This window comes from Physeter macrocephalus, chromosome 4 (assembly GCF_002837175.3).
Source record: "Physeter macrocephalus isolate SW-GA chromosome 4, ASM283717v5, whole genome shotgun sequence".
NCBI lineage: Eukaryota > Metazoa > Chordata > Mammalia > Artiodactyla > Physeteridae > Physeter > Physeter macrocephalus.
Window position 1 is genome coordinate 45,605,837 of NC_041217.1, and position 27,816 is coordinate 45,633,652.

The window sequence follows — 27,816 nt, forward strand, 5'->3', positions numbered from 1 at the left end:
GGCTTAGGTTTTAAGGGAGAGGCCACCTGGAGGAGATGGAGGTTGGGTGGGGTCCCTGTGCTGGGTGTTATCACCCAGGGTTGGACATTTGGGTGGGAGAAGGGAATCTGGGCTGAGCTGGGTAGGATGGGAAAGCAAGAGTAGAGGTCCAGAGGCCAGCACATACAGAGTTTGGGACTGGGAAGGCAATGAAGAAACCTCCTGAGGAAGAGTGGGAAATGAGGTGGTACCGGCAGGGCTGGTGAGATTTCAGGGGGCTGGGAAGGCTCAACATAGGTTTGGTGTACAGTAATGGGCCCCAGGGAAGCCCTGAAAGTTGGTGAGCAGAAGACAGGTAGCGGCGTCAGTGTTTCAGAGGCTACATTCTCTTACCTGATCCCTCTTGTAATTCGAAGTATGCCTTGGCCAGAGCAGGATTAAGCCCCACCCTGGGCTCATGGCCAGTCTGCCCTAACTAGCCAGGCTCAGTAATCACAAATATTACAATTAAAAACAAACGCTTTTATTAATAGCGTACTTTCTCCCTTAGACAAAATCGGATTATGAACTGAAATGACATATCACCAAACCAATCAGAAGGAAACTGCTATTTATCTCCTGATCCCTTGGGAAGGGAGGCAGGGGGGAAAAAAAAACCCTGATGCAGTCACTTCTCCAGTCTGAATGGGCTTGCGTTTATTTATGATTGGGAAAAGTCCTAGCAAAGACCCTGCACTTAATAACTCGTTTTAATTTTTTAACAGCTTCTGCAAACATTTCTTCATTAAATCCACTGTAATGTGAGGAGAGAAGGGATTTCTTGCCCTATTTCACAGGTGAATAAAGAACAGAAATGGGTGTTCAAAATTTGTTTAAAATTGCAAAGCTGGTCAGTGGCCAAGGGCAGACTGGGTTCTAGTTTTCCCGTTTCCCAGAGTGATACTCTCCTTACTCCACTAACTCCTAAAAAGCAGCAAGAGAGGAGCAAACAATGGCAACAAGTCACTTTTTCAGTTTACAAAACCTTCCATTTCTCAGACTCCCTGAGATTTGTGGTCCCTCCTGCTTTAGGGCCTCATGCAAGCTTCTTTATCTGAAACCCCCAACTCTCTCCCAATCCCACCCCAACCAATACCCCCCACTCTCCTGGTCTCTGTGCATTTAGTCTCTGCTGAAATATCATCCTCCTTGGGAAACTTTCTGTGACCTCATTATGTTTAGAGCCCCTGTCCTGTGCCCCATCACTGTCCCTATACTATTACCATAGCCCTCAACCCACTTTAGGTTCATTTTATTTAATCATCTTTCTTCCATTCTAGACAGAATCTATTCCCAGTAGGGCATCCAGGGACCTGTTTTGTTCTTGGAAAGTATTTGCTGAATTAATGAATGACCATATTTATAGACGAGGAAACTGAGGTTCACTGGAATTAAATGAGTTGCCCAAGGTCTCACAGCTGATCATGGAAGATGTGGCGGTTCTACCCCTAAATATCCAGTGCTCATTCCATTCTGCTACCCTGGTTTCTGGGTTCTCACCCAGCATTGTGGCCAGATAGAAGATACTCAGGAAAAGAAAAAATCTACCAATTGGAATTTCAGTATTCTGGGTTTGGAGAATTCATTCAGCTTGGGCTCAGAGTGTGCTCAGATGCCAGATATTCTGGGGCATTCCAGACTGCAAGCACACTCTGCAGGCCTCTTTTGGTGACTGGCTACTTTTGAATCTCCAGTGAGGCTGTCAGTGCCAAGAAACAGAGATGACAGCAGTGAGACCTGACTTCCAAAGATCAGTGGCCTCAAATAGATATGTGCCTTTGCCTCACGGGGTGCCATACTGAATATTATGATTATGTCACTTGAAAGTGAGGTTATCGCCACGTTTTTGGAAAGCCCGCGCGCGCGCGCGCGCGCACACACACGCGCACACACACACACGCGCACACACACACACACACACACACACACACACACACTCTCGCTCTTCCCTCAGCCCCACCCCGTCACTCCTCCCCATCCACCACCCCTGCTCCATTCTTGCCTGGAGGCCTCAAAGTTTTATGGAAGACTCTCTGGAAAGCACATGGGGCCACTGGGAGGTGGGGGGATGGTGCGAAAGGCCAGGGAATTCTGATCTTGTCTCTCAGCTCTCTACGTGTGGCCTCAGGCCTGGACCACCTGCAGGCTCTGTACCAGCCTTAAGTTTTATCTTTCCTTAGCAGCCCAGAATGTGTGTGTGTGTGTATATATATATATATATATATATATGTATATATGTGTACACACACACATATATGTATATGTATACACACATACACACACACATATATACACATATATATTGTTATCAGACCAACCCGCAAAGTATCAGGGTCTTGAAGAAATAGGACATTGGGTGGGAACACTTAGATAGAGCAAAACGGTCAGGATGTATGGTCCTGCCCCTGCTAGGTGGAAGGCAGGAGAGAGTCCTAGAGATGGGAGTTGGCTTGGAACAGCCAGAGAAGGGGCTTGGAGTGCCCTGAGAGGGGTAGGCAGCTCCACTTCTCAGTGGACAGCCTATGGAGCTCCAGGCCTCCAGTTCTGGCTTTGACATTTATCTGGTTTTATTTGTTTACATGCTTGTAGATTTTCATGAGCTGAATTCTTGGCTAAAATATAGCCTGGAGTGCAGGGGAAGTTCATAGTGGTGTGAGAAGCCAGTTCAAATTCTCACCCGTGACTTACTCAGTATGCGTCCTCGGGAAGGTCATTCAGTTGCTTTGGGCCTCAGCTTCTTCATCTCCAAAATGGGGGAAATCTGGGAAGAGACACAAGAAAGTGACAGATAGCATTCTTGCCTCTACGGAAGGGCATCGGGGACAGGGCTGGGAGGGGGTTGGCTTTCCTCTCAGTCCTTTGGTACAGTTCTGAAGGTCTGACTGTATGCAGGTACTTTCCAAAGTCAACAACCAACTGGAAGTGACTACCTGCCTGGCAGGGAGGGTCCTTGTGTCAGAGCAACAGTGCATGTGAATGTGCTCCTAGGCTGTTAGGAACTGTACAAAATTGAGAGTCATAATTGGTATTATTCCAGGTAGGTGTAGGGACATGGCAACAAACAACACTCCTCAATTCTGCCAGGTAGTCACAGTGGCCTGAAATTCTTAGAAAATTGGCTCCCACGCTGGGAGGTCTTCCTACCTCCAACCCAGAATGGATGGATGGACCCCACCCTTACCCCACCCCAACCTTCGAGGCTCTTGCACCTGGCTCTGCAGTGGTTCTGGGCAACCTGGATCCTCCATGTGCCCAAATGACTCCAGATTGCCAAGGGCTAGCCCAGCATGTCCACCCTGCCAGGCAAGTTCTGATAAGCACATTCCATCGTTTGCCAGGAGGCAGTGGGGCCATGCTGCTTGGTGCAAGAGCAGAGGGGGCAGAACCTGCATGAGTGGCTGCCCTCTGATTGACCCCCGGGGGCAGGGGTGGGGACATTTGTATAGAACACGTGAGAGCCTCCCTTAGGTTGTTTACTGGGTCACTATAATAAAAATAATGCTGCAAGCATACTGTTCTTTATACATGAAGAGGCTAATAGTACTAATAGCAATGATGTGCATCAATGAAATATGCCATTCCAATTATTTTTCCGGAGTTGCTTATGGATTTCATTTCAAGAAATGTTAGTTAATAACTATCTGCTGTGTGATCAACATGGTGCTGAGGGGAAAAAAGAAGTTAATGATCTGGTTCCCATCCTAGGAGAGTTTCTTAATGAAACTTAGAACATGGTAAGTCCTGAGAGGTGACAGTGCAGGTCCCCGAATCTCCAGGCCTCAGGTTCCCCATCTCGGATGGGAAAATAATAATTCCACTGACTCCACCCACCATCCAGTGTTGTTGTAAAAGTCAAATAATATGTGCATGAGATTCTTTATAGGCTGATAATGCTCTTCACAGTTTAATTTTCAAAAATAATACAAGCAATTAAAGGCTAAGGTAAATATCAGGAAGTGCCAAAATCATGCACGGTTAGAAAGGAGAGGGATCAATGTTGGCTTAGGTTTTTTGTGTTTTTTTTTTTAAATTTATTTTTTATTTTAATTTATTTTTGTCTGTGTTGGGTCTTCGTTGCTGCGCGCGGGCTTTCTCTAGTTGTGGCGAGCGGGGGCTACTCTTCGTTGTGGTGCGGGGGCTTCTTATTGCAGTGGTTTCTCTTGTTGCGGAGCACGGGCTCTAGGCGCGCAGGCTTCAGTAGTAGTGGCTCGCAGGCTCAGGAATTGTGGCTCGCAGGCTCTAGAGCTCAGGCTCAGTAGTTGTGGCACAGGGGCTTGGTTGCTCTGCGGCATGTGGGATCTTCCTGGACCAGGGCTCGAACCCCTGTCCCCTGCTTGGCAGGCGGATTCTTAAACACTGCGCCACCAGGGAAGCCTGGCTTAGGTTTTAAGGGAGAGGCCACCTGGAGGAGATGGAGGTTGGGTGGGGTCCCTGTGCTGGGTGTTATCACCCAGGGTTGGACATTTGGGTGGGAGAAGGGAATCTGGGCTGAGCTGGGTAGGATGGGAAAGCAAGAGTAGAGGTCCAGAGGCCAGCACATACAGAGTTTGGGACTGGGAAGGCAATGAAGAAACCTCCTGAGGAAGAGTGGGAAATGAGGTGGTACCGGCAGGGCTGGTGAGATTTCAGGGGGCTGGGAAGGCTCAACATAGGTTTGGTGTACAGTAATGGGCCCCAGGGAAGCCCTGAAAGTTGGTGAGCAGAAGACAGGTAGCGGCGTCAGTGTTTCAGAGGCTACATTCTCTTACCTGATCCCTCTTGTAATTCGAAGTATGCCTTGGCCAGAGCAGGATTAAGCCCCACCCTGGGCTCATGGCCAGTCTGCCCTAACTAGCCAGGCTCAGTAATCACAAATATTACAATTAAAAACAAACGCTTTTATTAATAGCGTACTTTCTCCCTTAGACAAAATCGGATTATGAACTGAAATGACATATCACCAAACCAATCAGAAGGAAACTGCTATTTATCTCCTGATCCCTTGGGAAGGGAGGCAGGGGGGAAAAAAAAACCCTGATGCAGTCACTTCTCCAGTCTGAATGGGCTTGCGTTTATTTATGATTGGGAAAAGTCCTAGCAAAGACCCTGCACTTAATAACTCGTTTTAATTTTTTAACAGCTTCTGCAAACATTTCTTCATTAAATCCACTGTAATGTGAGGAGAGAAGGGATTTCTTGCCCTATTTCACAGGTGAATAAAGAACAGAAATGGGTGTTCAAAATTTGTTTAAAATTGCAAAGCTGGTCAGTGGCCAAGGGCAGACTGGGTTCTAGTTTTCCCGTTTCCCAGAGTGATACTCTCCTTACTCCACTAACTCCTAAAAAGCAGCAAGAGAGGAGCAAACAATGGCAACAAGTCACTTTTTCAGTTTACAAAACCTTCCATTTCTCAGACTCCCTGAGATTTGTGGTCCCTCCTGCTTTAGGGCCTCATGCAAGCTTCTTTATCTGAAACCCCCAACTCTCTCCCAATCCCACCCCAACCAATACCCCCCACTCTCCTGGTCTCTGTGCATTTAGTCTCTGCTGAAATATCATCCTCCTTGGGAAACTTTCTGTGACCTCATTATGTTTAGAGCCCCTGTCCTGTGCCCCATCACTGTCCCTATACTATTACCATAGCCCTCAACCCACTTTAGGTTCATTTTATTTAATCATCTTTCTTCCATTCTAGACAGAATCTATTCCCAGTAGGGCATCCAGGGACCTGTTTTGTTCTTGGAAAGTATTTGCTGAATTAATGAATGACCATATTTATAGACGAGGAAACTGAGGTTCACTGGAATTAAATGAGTTGCCCAAGGTCTCACAGCTGATCATGGAAGATGTGGCGGTTCTACCCCTAAATATCCAGTGCTCATTCCATTCTGCTACCCTGGTTTCTGGGTTCTCACCCAGCATTGTGGCCAGATAGAAGATACTCAGGAAAAGAAAAAATCTACCAATTGGAATTTCAGTATTCTGGGTTTGGAGAATTCATTCAGCTTGGGCTCAGAGTGTGCTCAGATGCCAGATATTCTGGGGCATTCCAGACTGCAAGCACACTCTGCAGGCCTCTTTTGGTGACTGGCTACTTTTGAATCTCCAGTGAGGCTGTCAGTGCCAAGAAACAGAGATGACAGCAGTGAGACCTGACTTCCAAAGATCAGTGGCCTCAAATAGATATGTGCCTTTGCCTCACGGGGTGCCATACTGAATATTATGATTATGTCACTTGAAAGTGAGGTTATCGCCACGTTTTTGGAAAGCCCCAGTTGGCTGTGTTCCTAACATATTTTGGTGTCATGAATTGATATCATTCCATTTGGTAATTTTCAGATGCCAAGCCGACTGAGTAGAGTACGTGTGTGTAGCAGTCAGCGTCTCACTGTCTCACTGTTATTACTGCAAAAAGCTCTCCCTGTTTTTTCTCCAGAGGGAGGAACTCTTTGCTGGCTTTTTTCTTCCTTCCCTGAACCTGGGTTATTGACACAATTGAGTCCAAGGAGGCCAGGAACCGCCCTCTCCCCTCTCTGCAGCACAGCAGCACACAATTTAATTCAGTGCACATTAGTTGAGAACCTACTATGTGCACCAGGAACTTCTCTCTTTTCTAGGGCTCTCCCAGCTAATGCTGCCTAACAAGATGTAGAAACCTGCCAACAACCTGGGTAAGGGATTCCAAGCTGAACTAAAGATGTAGACTGTGAAGTCAAGGAATTTATTTTTTGTTTGGGAAATGGATGAGCACAGGGGAACTATGAAGCATGACTATTTAAGTGTCCCAGGGGAAATGCCAACAAATGGTTATGGGAACAGCACAGAGGAAGCTGTTAATTCCAATGAGGAATCTAGGCAAGGCTTCAAGGAGGGTGTGATTTGAGTTGGCACCTGCAGGGAGAATGGAATGATTAAATGCAGTGAGGATGAGAACGAAGAGATTCCAGACTGCTCAAGAAAGCACAGCTGGCTCAGAGAAAGAATCCAATCAAGGTGGCCTAGGCACCGGGCCAAGATCTGGGGACTTTGAATCTCCCATTGTTACCATGGCAACAAGCAGCTCACGCCTGCTCGGCCCTCTCCCAGCCAGCTGCTCTAATCCATGGCATTCCAGTGGCCTGAGGAGAAGGGCTGCTACTGGGAGACCTTCTCTCCCTCCTTACCTTCTTACTTATTATGACTTGAGTGTTCAAGGACAGGGCAGGGAGTAACTGATGATACACTGGGCCAAGGACCTTCAGGGGACGTTTTTCATGTTTAACCATGAAAGCAGATTATTGTGTAAGAAAATTTGAGTGGATAGTGAGTTTCCTGCCTCCTTCCCTCTCAACTCCAAACACGCTTTATTCCTTTGTATGTTCTTAAATTTGGTGATAATCCTGAATTCAAATCTGGGGCCACAAGGGTAACCAAAGCCGGTTCCAGCTGGCACAAGTTCATAGGGGTCTCTCTCTCTCTCTCTCTTACACACACACACACACACACACACACACACACACACACACACACTTAGCCTACCCATGTAATAATACTGGTAACATTTAGCCCAAGGTTGGTAGAAACCAAATGAGATTTTTGTGCAAGAAGGGCAAACCTAGACCACAGGTTGCAAGCTGGAAGCCCCTGAGGTAGATGTGACCAGTGAAGAGAGGTTGTTTGAACCACAGCTTCCAGCACAGCTGGTCCTGCCTGTATTCCCGCACCGCCTGTGTTACTCTTTCAGGCGGATCAGCTTGGGTCAAAGGTTGCCCCTCCCGCATTCACTAGCTGTCTGACCTTGGAAAGTCCCTTTACCCCTCTGTGCCTCAGTTTCCTCAACTATAAAAGAAGAATCAGAAGAGATTCTATGTCATTGAATTGTTATGGAAATCAGACGAGTTAAATCATCTGTATCATGTCGTTAAAGCAGCTCATGGCACAGAGTAAGTGTTCCATAAATGTTAGCTTTATCTGTCAGGCCTCGTGGGTGTTGACATTGTGAGCCCTGCTATGATCCAGCGGTGGGGAGGTCAAGGATGCAGAAGGGACCACAGTGATTGATGACTGCTGTGTGTAGCATGGCAAGACGCTTTGGTTATCTCAGGCAGAGCCAGTGAGGAATGCTCTGGCCTGTAGAACTGCAGCAGAGATTGACCTGTGTACCGTACTGCCCCCACCAGATAGGGTAAGAGAAAGGAAAATTTAGTGGCCTGGGGCTTTTCTTGCAATCATGGGTTACATAGAGATCATCATGGTTGAACATTTCTGTCCCTCTCTCCTACATTACCTCCTTGACAATGGGTGAAAGATACTGTTGGATACTTGTGTTGTCTTACTATTGTCTTCTTATGGTACAGATGCTGTTCTTGTCTGCTTTCCCACTTGACTATAGACTGTTTGAGAGTTTTTTCCTCTAGGAATCCCCCATGCCTAGTTCATTGTTGGCACATAGTAGATGCTCAATAAATGCTTGTCCATTTGATTAGTGAACTGACTGAATGGTTATGGGATGGAAAAGACCCAGAGTTGAGAGTGCCTTTGTGAGGCTGTATATTACTTCCTGCAGGCCATGGTGCCCACATTTTCATTCCTGGGAGACTGAGTCCTCATATCTCCACAAGCTTTGCATTGGCCTCTGCAGGACCAGGTCACGAGTGCTATAACAGGGTAGAGTTACAGCAGTGGATGGGGACCAGGACTGGGGCCTGTGCAGAACAAGAAGGCCTTGCTTTCACAGTTGGGGTAGGAACCCAAAGCAGCAGCTTATGGCTTAGGTAAGTTGGTCAGAGCCTGGGGAGCCACCTGAGCAGGGATGAAGCAGGTGTCAGGGATGCTGAGAGTCACACCATACAGAGCCTGGGTGGTGGGTGAAGAGAGGGTGGCACCAGCAAGCAGAGATCCCAGGACAGGCTCTAATCCCAGGGGGGAGGCTGTTTCTTCCACCTCTGGATGAGGGGGCAGGACTACGGCTAAGGGCTGGCAGGTTCCTAGGCATAGGAAGTAGGCCCCTGCAGGTGGGATCTGTGCCTGTTTTTGTTTTTTAAATTCCCCACGGCCTCCAGTATAGTGTCTGGCACACACAAAGACATTTAAGAAATGTGTATGAAAAAAATGCAGCCAGAGCCACGCTGGGACAGCTCCTGCCTTCTAAAGCAAGGCCAGCAGGGCTCCTACGAGTTTTTACAGTTCTCCTTTTGTAGAGAGGTGCTGAACGTGAACCAGTCTCACTGAAAACCCCTGAGAAGGAGGAGTGAGATTATCAACTGGGGAGAGTCTAGACCTTTCTGTGGGGCTACTGATTCTTGTCCCTGTTGGTGAGGTGAATTGCCCCAGATACCAGATAGCTGTGAGCTAGGAGTCTTAAAGTAACAACACAACCTTAGATGAAATGGAGAACGTACGGTTTGCTAAAGTGGTTTAGCAGTTCATTCCAGTTCTGCTTCAGGATCCCAGGCACCTCTGCAGACTCCTCACCTGGGTGTGGGGAGATGTCTTCACAGTCCCCTCCGTCTCCCCACCCTTCTTCCCCCGTCTTCTCATGTACGCGAGCCTGTTCAGATGTAGAGAGAACAACAGAAGCCCTTCTAGGCTTTTTCTAATTTCCTTCCCCTCATGCCTGGGCCACAGCTTTTTTGAGAAAGCACGTGAGTTGAGTTCCAGGCATTGGAGTTCTGTAACAGTGTGACAGGGGCTGGAAGTTCCATGTGCAGAAGCATACGTGTTTATTAACCTGTGTTTAATGAGCAGCTACTGTGTGCCAGACACTGGGCACTAGGAATGATGAGGTGGTGTTGCCAAAGGGAGGATGGGGGAGGGTCAAGCCTTACCAAGGGCCACAAAGGCTTATTTATTTATAAATGAAATAACAACTTTGACTTAGATTTTGTCTCCTCTGGTAAGTCTGTCACCTAGAGCTGGGCTAAGTGCACTCCCTCCCTGTTGTGACACCCATCATAACATTGATGACACTGTATTATAATTGCCTCTTTATCCATCCATCCACCAAAGTAGACTGTAAGTTCCCAAGATATTGAACAGCTTCTGATTCATCATTGGTGGCAGTTGCAGAATTTCTTTGTAGGAGAGGCTTACAGATAATACTCTGGAGCCAGAGGAAGAGAACTTTGCTCTTGGTAGAAACCTTAGTTTTCCTCTTCTGTAAAATAGGTATCATAGTTGAACTGTCATGAGGGTTAAGTGAGAAGTGTGTGACTTTCTTAACGCAGTGCCCGGCACACATAAGGTCCTCCATAAATGTTGCTGGTGTTATCTGTTGCTTACTACTCAGCTACACCAAGAAGGATTTAGAGTTTACCCAAATATTATCTATCTCAAGCATCCAAATAACTCTGCATCTCTAGGACCACAAGAAGCCAGGTTTAATATCTTTCCTTAAAGCATAAGATTAAAGGCAACAAATAAGGGACCAGGCATGGGAAAGCATGCCACTTAGTATGCACTTTATCCTCAAGAAAGGAAAGTGAATTTATAAATATGTTGATTAAAATGTGGGAGAAGAGAAAACAGTTTGGTTGTTCCTCAAAAAGTTAAACATAGAGTTACCCTATGATCCAGCAATTCCACTGCTGGGTATCTACCCAAAACAATTGAAAATAGGTACTCAAACAAATCCTTGTACCTGCATGTTCACAGCAGCACTATTCACAGTAGCCGAAAGGTAGAAACAACCCAAGTGTCTATCGACAGATGAATAGGTAAACAAATGGTAGTACATACACACAATGGAATATTATTCAGCCATGAAAAAGCATGAAGCACCAATAAATGCTAAAACATGAATGAACCTTGAAAACATTATGCTAAATGAAAGAAGCCAGACACAAAAGGGCATACATTTCCATTTATAAGAAATATCAGGATAGATAAATCCATAAATGCGGATTGGTAGATGCCACGGGCTGGGAAGAGAGAGAAATAGGAGGTAACTGCTTAATGGGCATGGGGGTTTATTTTGCAATGATGAAAGTATTTTGGAAGTAGATAGAGGTGGTGTGTTCTACAGCATCATGAATGTACTAAATGCCACTGAATTTTTCACAGTAAAATGGTTAATTTTATGTAATGTGAATTTCACCTCAATAAAAAAAGTGGGAGGAAATAACACAAAATTTCTTGAAAGCTGATTGATGGTTAAATGGAAAAGAATGGTGTAGTTTCCATTATTAATGGTTTGAGAAGTATAACGTCACTGATTATCTTTTTAGTGTGTATTTATTCATTCACTCCAATACCAAATGTTGAATGACCACATACCTCAGTGGTTGCAGTACTCCTTATTGAAGGAATAATATTTTTTAAACCACTGAAGACTTATTCCTGGAAAATGTCAGTCAGGAGCATCAGACCTTCTTCCCTGTGTGTCACATGCTCTGTGACTGTATCCCTTCCTCTTGTCCCAGACAGGGAGGGGGAAATGCAGTATCTCTGTCTGGAAATGAGATATTCTTTCCACATCCAGCCGTGGAAACCTGTGCCATCCATCCATTGAAAACAAAGTAAAAATCAGCTCTTTCCTCAGAGGGGTCAATAATGTCTTCATGCAAAACTACAAAGAACACAGTAGTTGGAAATCAGCAAGTGTCCTAAGGCACCCGGCGCATCATTGCTTTTCTCCTGAACCAGAGAAGGCTTTGGGCCAAATATCCCACAGGGCAGGGTCTGAGTTTCCAATTTGGAAACCAGGAGAGCTCTGAGCAAGCAGGTCATGTCTGGGTGGTGTGCTGTGCCAATGTGCTCCCCTCTCCCAGAGGAGGTCTCATTATGGGATGGGGTGGGTCACCCACGTAATGAGTCTGGAGGTTTTAATCTAGGCCATGGCCAGGTTGCACTGGCAACTGCTACTCAGCCGACTGTGGGCCTTGGGCAGGAACAGGGGGATGTTTCAGGTCAGGAATGGAAGGAGGAGTGAGGGAGGGGAGGGTGGGAGCCATGAGTCACTTACAAGAAAGGGGTTTGACAGATGGGGTAGGTCTGCAGGGCTGGCCCTGAGAGTGGTGTGTTCTCTTCCAGCCTTGCCGCTTCTCCCCAGCATGATGTTGAGTAAACCACTGTGATGTGCTCGTAAAGCAACCTGGTGGGTTGCTGGGAGGCAGCAGTGGCTGTCATTTTTGTGTGCCTCAAATTCTTAGCACCACTATTCAGCAAATAGCTATGGAGAGCCTAGTGTGCACACTACAGATTCATGGGAGCAAGAAAAGTTGGATGGACATTTGTTTGCTCCCGGTCCCTGATCACTGGGAAGGTCACTTTGACCCCAGCGTTAGTTCCTGGCTGATTTCGGGCCCGTGTGCCTGAGTGGCTCTCTGGAATGTCAGGCTACGGTGGGACTTTTACAGCAGAAGGGCTTTTGAAAGCCGGCACCTTGTCCCACTGGTGGAGCTGCATAGGAACCTAAGATTATAAACCTAGAAAGGACACAGCCTCAGGATCTTCCTTGGGTTGGAGTGGGAAAAGCAGGCTCCGGACTCGCATGCAGCTTTTCTCTTCTCTTATTTAAGGTGCCCGCGGTCACACCTCATTTAGGGTTAAGACCCAGCATGTGCACCGTGTGCCATTCTGTTCCCATTAACAGTAAAGCTAATTGAATGTCCCAGTTTCCCCTGCCTCTTTCTCCGTCCCCAAGCCCCAGCCTTCATACATATCTCTAAACCTGTGTACCCCTAGCTTTTCCTTCTCAGGACAATTTGAAGACTAAAAGAACTGTAACATACAACTATCCTTATTGCTATTACATTTTTTTCCCCCTTCTCTTCTGCCAGTTTTCTCTTATGACTTGCCTGGAAAATGAAAAGAAATTGCTGATGGGCTTTACTTAAGCCTGTCCGGCTTGAAATTAGGATTGTATCTGAGGAGAATAAAAGTCTACTGAGAAACATCCTAACAGGAAGGAGTTATAGACAGTTAAGAGCAAGGGCAAGTCTGCAATGACGTACAAACACAATCTTCAATTTTGACCAAGAAACACGGCTATGATTCGGTTTTCCTTCATTTCTTAGCAACAAATTCCGTGGAGCAGTTTGCTTACAGACGTGGGAGGAAGTCTCTTCCCAGGTCCAGGATTTGGTTTGGACACTGCCATAGCCCCTTGGGAGCTGCCCTAAGAAAGGAATCTTGTGTTTGTGTGAAGTTCGTTTTGGAACTCAGCTACCCTTGCCCGGTCTCCACTAAGGGGCCACTGACGTCCCCAGGTGGTGCTCTGTTCAGATGGCTCGGGCTGATGTGGGAGAAATGTCAGAAACCTGAGCTGGTCGGTGGCCCTGGGGATTGCCCATCCAAAAATTTGCTGTAGATTTTCCTTTTGCTGCTTGGAGAGGGAAAGTCTGTCTGTCACGGTTTTATCTCTTACTATGCCTGTGATGAGTCTCACGAGCTCCTGTGATTCGCTTAGAGCCTTTCTCATCGAATGGTCAGTTGAATATCATATTTGATGTGTAATGCTGACGCACCCACTGGTCTGGAAACAGTCTCCATGATAAGTTTCATGAAACACTATAAACAGGCTTTGGTTCATTAAGGCACCCAATGCTGTTTTCCTTCTTGAGGGATCTCTGGGAATTCTTGAGAACAGTTTAAGGATTGACATCGAGGAAACAGAAGGGATGCGTGTGGTATAGAGATTGTTTTAGAGGAGGAGATCTGCCCACATCTCCTGAAGGTCTGCTCCGGGTTATCCCCAGAGACCACTCGGGGAAGATTCAGCCTTCAAGTAGAATCTTCTCGCTTTTCCTCTCTGCCAGCACTTGAGTGCCTGCGTGTGTCCCTGTGTGTGAGGCACCGAAGGTCCAGGTGATAGAAAGTCCAGAGAGTGTTTGCTATTCCTGAACTTGGATTCTGGTCCCTCCATTAACCAGCTGTTGACCTGGGCACACACTTCCCTCCCTGAACCTTGGTTTGCTCATCTGTGGAGTGAGGGGAGGGGCTGGCTCATCTCTAAAGTGTCTTTCCATCTGAAGTCTCTGAGTCTGTGGTTATTTCCTTTTCTTTATTCAACAACCAGCCCCTACAGGGAGTCTGTTTACTTGAAAGTTTGGATGTTGGCATAAAACTTGAGCTTCACTGGGTTGGAATATGTCAGGCTTCTCTGGCTGGGAGAAGACACAGAGACATCTAAGCCATCAAAAGATGCTCAGATTCAGGGCCACTACTGGTTCAACTAGCACATTGGTGAGGATTAGGAAAAAAGTGTCCCCTCTGGGTGGACTTGGCTGCAAAGGGGGTGGGTCTGTGGCTTAGCAAGTGGCATCCTGACTGCTTTCAGCCCCATGAGCTCCCAGGAGCCCTTGTGCACCGCTCAACCTGCATACGCTTTAGGAGAGCATTTACTTCTTTGGTCTCTGACCACGTTAGGTAAGGAGTAAAAAGAGAAGTGGCCAGAATAGATGCATGTCATTGCTCTGATGGAAGGAGACTTTTATAATTACTGCCTTAAAATATTTCATGCAGTTAAAAAGCTGCGAGTCTGGGCCTAAGACGCTGCCCAGATCCTGCACCTACACAGTCCATCTGATTTGGTAGCTTCAAGAGGAAAGACTAGTACTACTAATAAAAACCCCTTACATTTTTATAGAACCTTACAATTTATGTAGCACATTAAATGTACTTTCTTTTTCAATTTGATTCTGATTCTGACTGTTGCCCTGGTGAGATATAATTATCTCCATTTTAAATATAAAGGGAAATGAAGCTGAGAGATTCAAAGACTTGTTCAAGGGCAGCTAGTAAGTGGTCAAGGCAAGAATTGAACCCATGTCTGTCTAGTTCCAAGTTCAAAGTTTTTTTCTTCCACACCAGGACACATAAGATCCTGATCTGGGCATTGGCAGCCAGACCTCAAGGACCACTCTATAGCAGTTTAGAATTAGTCTGAGAAAGTTGTCCTTCTTGTTTTAGTGAAAGTAGGACTCTCCCACACAGGTGCCATGACTAGACTTGGGGTATGAGTTCCGGAGATGTCTCTGCAGATTTTACAATTCAACTAAAGTATTCATTTCTCACATGGGGCAGTGATTCTTGGGGATTTACTTGTTCGGTTAAATGCATCTGTACCACCTGTGTGCCATTTCAGGGTTCTCGCCAACATTTTAGGTATCACCGTGCAAGGCATCTGGGGAAAACCTTGGGAGTCGAGAGAGAGTCATCTGGGAGTCACTGTGTAGTATGAAAATAATACCTGTAGGCCATTACTGGCAAATCCAAGACTCTTCAGGGTCCAGTGGTCTCACTGACAGTGTAATCAGGCCTCTTTAGCTTCCTTCGACACTGCTTTTTTGTACAGCATCTGAGATAGTTACGTTGGAGCAGCCTCCGCCTCTCCTTGGGCTCCAGGCCTGTGTGCCCACTGCCTCCCATATATCTTCACCTGGACATCCCCTGAGTACATCCAACTTAAATGTGTCCAAAGTGTTCATCGTTTTCTTCAAAAATCTGCTTCCCAAGCCCACTTCTCCCCTAGTTCATGTGGTTTCCATTACAAGCATCACGGTGCATCTCCCCATCCCCAGCTCAACACCTTGTAATCCTCTGTTCCACTCATTCCTCCTTTGCCACGTTCACTTGGTCACCAGGTACCTTTGAATCTACTTCCTAAACACCACTAAAGTCCATGCCCTTTTCTCAGTTCCCTATGCCATTATCTTAGCTGAGGTCTTCCTTATCTCTGTTCTTTATCTCTCCAAGTCAGCCTCCATCTGGCCATCAGTTCTCTCGCCAAACACAAATCTGACCATACTGTTTCCCTGTTTAAAAAATGACTTCCCACTGCTACAGGAAAGAGCTCACCATTCTTGGTACAGTAGTGTAATCCCCATTACTTGCAATTCCCCCAACCTGCCATTGATTTTGCAGATGCTCTTTCCTCTGTCTGGAATACCCTTTTCCTGGGAATGCCTAATCATTTTCAAAACGTGCTCATCCGTCATTTCTGCAGATAATTCCTGGGGGATATATTCACTCCCTCCTTTGGACTGTTTTAGTGTCCTGTAGCTATTGCTATGATGATGTGTATTATTCTGAACTGTAGTTTGTTTCTCTGTCTCATTTACCAGATTTCATGTCCTCAAATGCAGAAACTGTATCATGATAATTGGACTCCAAGGCCCCGGCATACTGCCTGGCACACAGCGGGTACAGTAACTGTTGAACGAATGGATGGGATGGATGTACATCCCTGTTTGATGAAATCAGTGACTCTGCTTGTTGAGTGTTCATTACTCTCTTGGGGTTAGTCTTCAGGGAAGAGGACAGAAAAGATCCTTTCTTTATTCCACAGGTTAAATATTAACAAAGTTTGAAGGCTGGAGAAACATTTGTTTTGCAATACATTTCTTTCCTAAAATTGTATCTGGGGTGGGGATGGGGTGCCAGAATTTCAGATGAAATGAAGGACTTGATCAGATTTTTTAATACAGCTGCCTCCCCAGCCCAGCACAGGTGAAAGGTAGACACATCAGACCAGGAGTTGATGGTGACATCCTTGCTGAATCCTATAGGCGGAACTTGCAAACCATTTGTATAGAGGTTAGGAACAACCTAGCATCAATGCTGTCTTCCAGTCCTGTTCCATATAACTCAAGCTCTCCTGTTATCCAACAGGACTTCAGAATGAGGGTCCCTTCAAATTAGCTGCAGGTTCTTATGAACTTCAGCTGAGTGAATGAAATGCAACAGCTTTGGAAGGAAAGTGCTTCTCAGATGCTCAAGTGTACCACCCTTCCTCATTCAACAGACTCTGTGGAGCAGTCCTGCAAGGCAGCTAGCATGTGGGCTGCCAATGTTCTCTAAGAAATTAGGGCAGTGCCTGTCTGCTTCAGTTTCCCTTTCGGTTAGGCAGGACTGGTGTTCCCACTAGCTAATGTCCATAATTTAACTCTACTATAATGTATTCCTGTGAAACTCTTCAAAATACTAGGGAAACAGGTCTCATTGTGTCCTCCATTTCACCTTCATGGGTGGGGTGAGGGACTAGGAGTGGGACTGTTGAGAGAGGTGAAGAAGTTAGCAAGCAGTCTGTGTCAAGGCAGATCCCCCCAGAGGCTCGGGGAAGAACAGACAGGTTCCCATTCCAGCCCTGGCTCCAGGCCATATTTTCGCGGTGGCCAGTTTCTTAGACCCCTTGAAAATTTGGCTTCACCTAGGATAATTTAGAAACCTCTGAGCCTGGGGTGATTTTTGGAGGGTCTCAGGTCTTGACTTTTTCGTTAGCAAACTGAATGTCCCTCTGTCCCTTTCAAGCCGCTCCTGCCGGCAGCTGTTGTCAACGGGAGTCGGAGAACTCCACCCCAAACCCCACTAGGAACCCATGTGGACTCAGCCCAGAAGCAGAAGTAAGGCTGCCAAGAATCCTCGCAAAGCGGGGGAACACTGGAAGTGAAGTTGCGAAGGGGCAAGAGGCTGTTTGGAAACAATCCTTAAATTTCACTTATCTAGGGGGCTAGTCTCAATCTTCTAAAGAAAGGAGGGAGCGGGAAGCCCCCTTGCAAAGGGAGGGCAGCTCAAAAAGTGTTTTAAAACACACACACACACACACACACACACACACACACACACACACACAACAACCACAAAAATATCTTGAGACTCACCCTTGAGTCCACTGGAGGGCTTCCTGCAGGCGTGGTCGCTCGGGGGTCCGCCGGGTGCTGCCAGTGCACCAGCGTTCGGGCGCAGGGGCGAGGTCCTGGTGTCTCGTTGGAAGCCCCTGCGGGTCCCGCGCGGGCCAGGCCAAGGTGGAGGGTCAGCGGGGGCCGCCCCGCGCTGCGCGTACCTGCCTCCGGCTGCGAGAAAGGCGCCCTCTGTGTTCCCTGCCCTCCCGCTGGCCGACGCCTCGCATTTTTGAGGTTTCACTCCAACTCCGTCCTGCCCCTGATGTCAGAGGCTTGACTTCCTGAATCAGACTCGCTCCTTCTCCCGTTCCCGGGGCTTGGCCCAAACTCGCCACCCCGGTGCCCTTGGACTTGGGTGCACACGGCCGGCCCAGACTCGCCCTCCCTCCCACCCCGACTTCCCGCCAGTTACCCCCTCCCTGCCCCGCCCTTAAGTGTCGGTGCCCTGTCGGTCCCGGAACACGCCTCCTGCAGGACACAGCCGCTCAGGAGCCTGCGGAACCAGTCCCAGTCGCTTTCACGGAGGCACCAAAGATCCCAGGGATCTGAGACCTAATTCGGGGAAAAGTGGGCTTAAGTGAAAATAGCCCAGCCCTTCCTAATGGAGCAGCCTTCTTGGAAAGGGGGTGGGAGGTGTTGGAGAGGGAGGCCATGGGGCAGATTGGGTGAAGGCTCCAGTGCCTTATCTGGACAAAGGACGTGATGGGCTCCCCTGGTCAGCACCGTGTGTTTGGTGGGGTGCACGCAACACCTTGGAAAAGCCTCTGCACTGCTCACCAAAGGCAATAAGAAACAGTGTGCTCCAGCAGGAGCTGTCAGAAGCAGAGATGGAGGGGAAAACTGCCTTCACAAAGTTCTCAGAGGTGCTTCCCCTCTCATCCTCAGTTGCCCTCTATCCACTTTTTATTCAGAGCTGGTGGGTCTGGAGTCCAGCACCTGGAAAGCTAGGAAATGAAAGAGCTGCACCAGCGTGGGATGGAGGACTCCAGGCACAAAGCTTCTGATTACCCATGGCAGGGAGCTCAGTGTCTCCCAGGTACTGTGTGTGGCGGGGGAGGGTGCGTTGGTGACAGAACCTGGCCCTGGAGTGTCTAGGGGCCTCCTCAGAGGTCCTACCATGACATGGACCTGAGATGCTTCCCTCTTGACTATTTTTGCCAGGTGCCCAGGTGCCAGGTGCTGAGCCGTGTCTTGCCCACCACCTCCTGTGCTTGAGTGTTGGTGTCCTTTGGTCTCTGCGTGTGGGTGTTAAAATGACTAGTGCAGCCAACTGTTTCGACTGAGGAATAAGAAATCTGTTTCTGTTAGCGATGGAGAAACCAAATGGCTCTGAGCTGAAAGACCAAAGAGAAAACCCAGCCCTCCAGTCAGAAATGCCAAAGATGATTAAGGAGAGAGAGAAAAGAAAGTTTTCCTCCAATGGAAGGAAATTAGATGAGACCTTCTTCCCAGAAACCCAGGTGGAGAAAACTTAGTCTGGATTTGAACAAGAGGGGGAAGGTGGGTCCCAGAAGCAGGTGGGCTAACAGGTGGTCAGGTAGGGCCAGCAGAGATTGGAAGATTGGGCTGAGGAGATTGCTTAGAAGTGTTCAGATGAGGGGCTTCCCTTAGTAGATGTGCTAACCAAGATGGGAGATGCTCAATCTGTAACCACATTTTGAGCTTACAACTGTTTACCTACATAGAGTTGGTTCCTCTGACACTCTCGGAGTTTAAAGCCAGAGTCTAACAGAGCCCTGAGCAAGGGATGGGGTAGGGGCAGGGGGCAAAGTGAGGCCTTGAATGCTGGCCTGAGGATTTGGGAGTGGAGATTTCCTTTCATGCTAAGGACACTTGGCACTGTGCCAGGAGCTTTGCCCATAACATATCATTCAGCCTTTCACAAGTTATGAGACGTAGTATCATCCTCGTTTTACAGATGAGGAATCTGAGGTTCAGAGTAGCTAAGTAACTTCCTCCCAGTCACATAACTCATAAATGGTGGAACCCAGATTTGAGTCTGCTTCCAACCCCTCAATCCATCCTTTTACTACTATATCATCAAGTAGAGGAGGAAGTCACCTTCTGTTAAGGAATTCCACATTTGAGCAAGGGTCATGTTCAGGCCTGGAATGAGGCCTATTGAGGAAGGGTTACAGAAGATGCTTTCCTGGAAATCTAGAGCAACATTACAGATTGGCTCTGGCCTACATGACAATTTTTAGTGTTGCTTTTAAGAGAGAACGGGAAGAAATTAAACAAGAGAAACTGAGGCAATTGAGTTGAGCTTAGGGCTTGATGGACATGCCTGTCAATGAAAATCTCGGGCCTATCCATAAGGTGGTAACTCTGTGATGTCTCAGTAAGTGAGGAAGGCCAACAGCTTCTGTGGCAGAGAAAGCAGTGGGCAAGACGGCGGATTCGCTCACATTGGTTTGCCAAGGCTGCCAAGTCTGTTGAGGGACTGGCATTACTAGGAAGATGCAATTATGGTAGAAGTAAAGGAGTGGGTGACTGGCCAGGATGTTCTCACTCTGGGCGGATGACGCATCCCTTACAAAAAAGCATGTTAGAGCACCCACCTACTATTTTATTCTCTTGGCAGTGAAATCCCAAGTCTGATGACCTCATGGATGGCCCCAGGCCACCATGGTGCTGTTACATTTTGCTTAATCCTCATTATTTTTCATATTTTTAGTAAAGATATTTGAGAGTGGTCAAGAGATTAGTGGGCTCTAAATGGGGTGAAACAGAGCATTAACATCTAATTAAGAAAAAAAAAAGAAGCAGAAATAAGCAGATTTGTGAACTGAGACTGGAGATTTGAGTGACTTCCCCCTACTAACTCTAGCACCTGCTAAGCTCTGGTTTCACATCAATATATTGGGGACAAAAGGTGTTGCTTGCCTCTCAGAGGGTTGTGAAAATCAAGGGGGTATTTAGCATAGAACCTTAGCCTGCTATGAAGGCCAGGACTGCCACACTAGCTTTTCTTTCTTGAAAATGCCCCGTATCAGACAGGTTGACTTTCACTATTGGCCTTGTGCTGCCTGAAGACACTGTCCCATCAGTTTGCAAACCCTCCGAGTCCAGAAGCCATGTCGAATATAATGTGCGTGCACCAGAACAGTGCTGCGCCCAAATGGGCCTATTCTTCAGGGAGGGAAAATATTAAATTGAGAAGATTCTCTTACTCTCACCTTAACCGGTGGTATATTCTTGCCTGCCACACTTGGGCAAGGGTCTAAAAGTGTACACGGGTACTTCAGAAAGTACCTGAACAGCAGCCTGGATCCTTAAGGCACCCACTGGAAGTCAGAAGGGCTGTTGACAAGATGCAGGCTGTTAGGAGAAAATGGTCAGCCTATAAATGGTGTGGATGAGATGAGCACAGACTTGTGCACCAGATCCTGAAACGTAGCAGCACTGAGGAACCACGAGGGAGGCAAGTTCAGGAGAAGTCAGTGGAAATACTACACTGCGCAGCAGGTAGTGAATTTATGGGATGGTTTATCTCCCAGAGGTGGCACAAGCTGGCAACATAAATGGATTCCAGAGGGGTTTGGACAGACAGGTGAATGGCAGAGCCGTAAAGGAGTGCTGCAGGAAGCTGAGGTGGACTCCATGTGGTCGGGAGTCAGGGTGGCCCGACGGGCCCTTTCACCACGTGTACGTGGGGTCTTTGTGGGCAAGAGTCCTGGCCTGGTTTTGAGCCAGTGGGCATCCCTAATTCTACAGTCTCCATGGCCTTTGCCTCATGAAGGTAGCAAAACCTTGTTCTTTTTACCTTAGCCAAGTATTTTCTGCAGATGCTATCTTTTATTTTTAGTCTCATTTGTGTTCAGTTTTAGCAGGTTATCCAAAAAACAGTGAGTTTTCCAGCTAAATTATAACTATTCTGAGAAAGCATTTCCTCTCCCCATCTCCACCCACCCCTCACTCCTGCCCACCCCTTACAGCCCTTTTAAAATGCATTGCTTTTTCATTTTGGCTTTGGACTTCTAAACAGATTTTGAGAGCCTGTTTTCATACCAGTTATTATATTTATCTCTTGCAATTAGATCTCTGTTCCCTAAACTGTCTAATTCTGACATAAATTACTCTAATTATGAAAGCTCCTCTAAAAAGAGCAGTGACAATATACTTTTCTTGGGAGCTCTTTTCCATGCAGCATCCAAAATGTCTTCAATGCTGCATCCAAGATGCCAGGGAAAATATTACTTTTATAACTGTAGCTCCAAATCTTGACACTGGGGGAAGTTCAGGAAACTCTTAAATGTCTCCTCTGATAATCACCATGTCTCCCCACACACCTGTGCCCCTCTGCTCCACGTGCTTTATGCTTTCTTGAGCGCTCCTGTAAGTTCTAGAGATGGAGCACCCCTTCCAGCAGTGGGGCTGGTGAGGGGTGGTGATAGCTCGGAAGGCCCTTTGTTTCTACCTCTGGGGCATGAGGGGCTCAATTTTCATTTTCTGTTTCTGCCTCCCAGCCTCCTGGGGCTGTGTCTGGAAAGCTATTTTTCCAGCACTGTCTCTGGAACTGGCAGCACTGCACGGAGTGCTCTTTGTTGGGATTCATCACTGGCTTAGTGCACATGTAAACAAAGGGCCTCAGGATTCCATTTTTCTGGCAGGGGTCTCAGGGGAGGAGGAGGGCTCCACAGAACTCTCATTTCGCCTCTCTTTTTGGCTCCCCTTGTCTCCTGCTCTCGGTTTACTGATCAATTTATTGAGTGAGCCCATTGTGTGGGTTTCATATAGCATTTCCATGGCCTAGGTAAAACATTTTTTGTCACTTTGTCAGAGAGACTTCTGGAAAACCCCAGCTTGCCCTGCCCAAGCATATTCATTCTGGAAGAAGTTTTTGTGAAGACTGGAATTGTTTATTCCTTTTGCCCTGAGGGCCAACAAAGTAACTGTGCCTTTGAAATTTGCTTCCTTAACTAGTTCAGTGACTCAGAACATCAACCTTGCTACAAACAACCTTCCTTTCCCTAGGCTGGCTCTTTCAAAACAGGTAAAAGGAAGGGCTGACAAAACCATAAAATAATGGTTTAGCATTCATTTACCAAGTTGCAGAAATACACTCACCCTCTCCCTCTGTTTTAACTGCAGTTGACTTATTGCTTCCTATGTGCCAGGCAGCTTATGCATTTTTAACACTATGAGATACTATTATACTTATCTAAGAGATAAGGAGACTGGGATTTGGAAAATTTTTAATTTTGCCAAAGATCAGGTAAATGATGGAAGGCAGAAATCTCAATAAACAGAAACACATTCATTCAGCGCATATATATATATATTCTAAATATTATGCAAAACATGAGATATATAAAAATGAATGAGGCTCTAGTCTGATGGAGCTTACACTAGAGTCAGGTTTCCACCTACAACTTTCTGAATTCAGAGCTCCACTGCTACCCACCTTAGTCAACAGGACAGGTTTGGGAAGCAGCCTCTGTGCCCATGGGACACAATCAAGTTCACTGATTCTGGGATGATAAAGACAACCATAATAAAACCTGAAGCTTGCACATAAATTTCAGTTTACAGAGACATTTCAAATGTAGTATTTAATTTAACCCAACGTTTGTTGGGAGGGCAGAGTAGATGAGAGACTGGGGCTTGAAGAGGCTGGTAGCCCATAGTAGTTGCATAACTGGGCTGGAACCAAGGTGTTCTGGCTCCTAGACCAGTGATCTCTGCATTGTTGTATGCAGGATGAATGATACCTTCCAGGAACATCTCTTGGTGGGGTATAGACCTATTGGCATCTGCAAGTATCTAGAAGCAAAGCCTAAACTGATGAACTCAAGCAGTATCTGGATGTCAGCCTTGGATGGAATTCCTGCACTTGGAAAGGGATGGGCTGCAAAAGTGCTTCTCATACTTTTCCACCAGAGTATTCCCCCAAAGGAGGACATTTTTGCTTTAGGAAGACATTATTTAATATCTTGTGACTTCATATACACTTGACTTACTTTTCCATATTCCTCCAGGGTTGTGGGCACCCTAGTTTGAGAAGCATAGGATCAGATGACATACAAAACTTATTAGAGCTGTGCTCTGATCACTTGAACTGTGCTCTAACCAACTGAGCTAATAAATACACCCAATGGAATTTCATCCATCCATCTATCCACTAGCAAATATTCATGGAGAATCTACAATAGCCTCTGCCTTGCGCTAGGTAGCCACTATGATATGGTCCTTAAGGAATTTACAGTCTGATGTGGAACTGACCACATCTCATGAGATGATTAACAGATAGTAGAAAACTGCTTATAATAAAGTGCTCAATTTTATACTTTGGATTTAAGGGCAGTAAGGGCTGGAGCACTCAAGGAAACATAGAGGTGGGTTGGCCAGAATCTAGGATGTGCAGAAGAATTTAAAGACTGGGAAAGAGAGTGAAAGATTTCTAAATTGGGTACAACATGAACGAATAAACACGGTAGGACTTTTTTGTAAATAACATTAATTATTTTATTACCTTTCTTAATCTCTCTCTCTCTCTGTCTCACAGAAAACTAGGGAAAAACTCAAAAGTATGAAGGAGAAAAACAAAATATCATCTATAAACCTCATGGCCAAATATAACCAATGTTACATTTTGATATGGGCTCTTCTAGTCTTTTAGAAGGAGGTTATAATTTGTATGTCAATAGTTGGAGTCACTGCAGATTTTGAACAATGGACTGACCATTTTCAAAGTTAATCTGGTGGCCTTTTGTAGGATTTATTGGAGTGTGGAAAGGCTGGGAGACTGAACTTCAGCTGGGCAGTAGGCTACTACACACTCCAGCTCCTGCTTTTAAAACTAACTATTAATAACTAGTTGCCTTGATCCATGGAGAGCTCTCCGTTACTGGAGCAATTTGAGCAGAGCCTGGGTGACCATCTGGCAGGGATACTGTAGAAGGGATTTTTATACGTGGTGAGAGGATTCAGTAGCCCATTTGATCCCTTCCAACCTCAAGATTTCAGGGCTTACATTGTTAGCTGTCAAAATTCACAGTCAAATAGATTATGATACTGTCTTTTTTCTTGTAATTTGACAGCAATTGGTTTGCTCAGTAGTGTTATTGGGTAAAATGATAAATGTTATTGGGAGGGACTATTTTTGAGGCGCTGGCATTAAGTTCTCATATTTTAGCCCTGCTATGTCCTCTTACCATGTTATTATTCGAGAACTACCCTTTCATAGGGAGTGTTCGAGGAGAAACTCTTGCCCTACCCAATTTCTACCTGCCTGGTGCTAGCTCAGATACCGTCTCCTCAGAAAAGATCTTGACTCTCCAGGACTGCGGTAGAAGCCAATCCTCTGTGTTCCCACAGGACTCCGTGCTTACCCATTATAGAGCCTGCCCCACAGTGATGACATTGTCTGTTTATTTCTTCCCCACACTGGACTGCAAGCAACGGTACAGTGGGGTGCTCGGTACACATTTGCCAGTGAATGAAGACCGCCAGCCATAAGGCCACATCCAGGAAGTTGTAGAGACTCTCCCAGCATGGAAGAGCATGGTGCCCTTGCTTGGGCACTTATTTCCTTGTAAGTGCCCAAAGCATTGGGTTCTTTCCTTCCTCAGTACTGCCTTGGGGTCTGCAATTCTGTCTGCTCAGAAGGACTGAAAATATAGTTGCGACCATGCAGGAAAAGGGCCACAAGAGGGGAAAAGAATGTAATTAAAGATGCCATGGGGTCAGGGTATGGCACAGCCAAAGGTATTTGCACGGCTAAAGAGGTACTTCTGAAATCAGATCAGGTGCATACGTTTCCTAAAGCCACTGTGACATGTATAAGGAAAGGTCCCTCCTCTGTGGTGGCCTTGGAACTCCCTTCTCATAATGTCCAATCCTGTTTCAGGCAAACAGAAAGGAGGAACCACAGCTCCTGTTTCTCCCCACCTCCAACATTAGGGTTGTCCTTTCTCAAGATCTTGATATTGACTGCTATCAGCGAGCGCTGGGCAGGAGAAAAATGCTGCAGGCTTACTGGGAATTCTGGACCCCAGCCAGGTTTAAGCCTGGAAGATGCTGGATCTGAGTTTCTGCGAGATTCACACAGGTTCTTGCTAGAGCCTAAGTTAAGAGTTGAAAGGTCTCTTCTCACAAGCTTGTCTTCCACTCCTCTGATAGAGTCACTACAACACGATTTTTAGTAGCTCTAAAAACCATTTGGGCAAAAGATGATTTATTTCTATATATGGCCAGAGGAGAGCCCAGTCACCGGCTGGCTTCCTGGTTGTCGCTCTCCAGTTTTTCCAGACCTGCAGACTCCACAGACTTCCAGGCTGGACGTGGGTTTCTGTGGCCTGTGTGTAATTAGGTTCAGCAATGGAAAATTTGGCTCCTAGTGTGACTGTCCCTAGTTGTCCTTGTCTCCCACCCCCTCCCCGCTTGCCTTTCCTCCCTCAGAATGCTGCAGCTAAAAAGCAAATAATGAAGCTCTCACAGCTGCAGCCCTGCTAAAAATAGAAAGTTTGTTTATTTTTATGTTCATGAAGCCCTTTTCCTGCTGTTGCTGTTGTTATGAGCCTAAGTCCCAGGCAGGAATGGGGAGGACTCTGTGTGCTGGGCACTGGCCAAAGGAATTCTGTCCCACGTTGGGGGCTCAGACTGAAGCCTGTTCGGGGCCAGAGGATTTGGTGATCTGTTTTCTTTTTCGAGCCTCTCCTCTCCTAGCTGACACCTGTTGTCCAGAGTTTGGGGTGTGGGTGCCTTGGTTTTTTGACGATCTGCATGATTGTACTTCCCTTTCAGAGACGGCCTCCGCTTTTGTTATGATCTGCTCGTAAGAGAGTTATGGGCAGAGGAAAGGACCCTGGACTAAGAAGCAAGAAACCTGGGTTTTCTTTCTTGCTCTGTGACCTTGAGCAAGTCGCAACCTCTCTGACCCTTGGTTTCCTCATCTATAAAACAGGGGTAATGATATATGCCCAGAGCTCAAGTATAATAATGGATATAAAACTACCTTGGAAAATTCAAGATATCTGCGAATGGATTGTTTTCCACTTTCTGAACAAACCCAGGTTTCTCAAGTGTGTCCAAAGGATAGATATTCCCTTTGTGTTGAAGGGCTTTTGAGTCCCCTTTAGCAAAAGGAGGAGTGGAAGGGGAACAAGAGAATAGTACCCGAGGAGGTATGTTTTTATCATATTTCCTTTGAGATCTGTTAAAAAACAAACTCATGTTGAAATACGCGAGAGGTAATGTGGCTAGAACAAAGAATTCTGGATTAGGATTTGGGAAATTTAGGAAGGAGATTCTTCAACATTCTCTTAACTTGCTGTGGACATTGGAGCAATGATTATACTGTTATGTGTTTTATCTCCCTTCTCATAAGGTAGAACCGTTATTAATAGCTGACCTTCCCAGCTGGAAGGGACCTCCACTTGCTCAGACATCTAGATCACTTGGTTTATACCACACACATAGGGCTTGTCACATGTTTCACAGACAGCACCCTGGACTGTCACCATTGACACTTTCTCTTCTAAGATCCTAACAGCTGAGGCAGAGCTATGTTGGATACACCTTTGACACACCTTTGACTCACCTCAGACCACTATGACTGTTGTGTTTGCTTGTTTTCTGTGGAGAGCCCTGGCATAGCCAGGACTCGTCCTGGGGCCTGGGTCACATCAGGTACCTGTATCCTACAGGCTTCTCTTTGTAAGCAACAAAATAACAGCTTTGGCTAGTTGAAGCAGAAAAGGAATTTATTTAAATTAAATTTTAATTAATTAAGTTTTACAATTAAATTTTAATCCAAAATAAGGGCACTGTGACTTGGATGGATCACTTTAAAAATATCTCTCGCTGAATGTAGCATTTCTTTAAGTTATGAATATAGACAACAAATCAGATACCTGTGACCTTATCACCTTTAAAAGTCATAGGGGGTCTTCCCTGGTGGCACAGTGGTTAAGAATCCGCCTGCCAATGCAGGGGACACGGGTTTGAGCCCTGGTCCGGGAAGATCCCACATGCCACGGGGCAACTAAGCCCGTGCACCACAACTACTGAGCCTGCGCTCTAGAGCCCATGAGCCACAACTGCTGAGCCCATGTGCCACAACTACTGAAGCCCACGCACCTAGAGCCCGTGCTCTGCAACAAGAGAAGCCACCGCAATTAGAAACCTGCACACTGCAACGAAGAGTAGCCCCCTCTCACTGCAACTAGAGAAAGCCCATGCACAGCAACAAAGACCCAATGCAGCCAAAAATAGA

General features: G+C 46.5%; 1 protein-coding gene across 1 annotated transcript in view; it reads right to left on the minus strand.

Moving 5' to 3' along the window:
* KIAA0040 (KIAA0040 ortholog) overlaps positions 1-17,938 on the minus strand; it is a 40,283-nt gene extending 22,345 nt beyond the window's left edge. Inside the window, exons 1-2 of the mRNA XM_055084171.1 lie at positions 17,577-17,938; positions 2,707-2,779 (exon numbers count right to left, since the gene is read on the minus strand). The gene's annotated coding sequence lies outside the window, so the exon portion shown is untranslated. The remainder of the gene's footprint in view (positions 1-2,706; positions 2,780-17,576) is intronic.
* Positions 17,939-27,816: the final 9,878 nt, after the last annotated feature.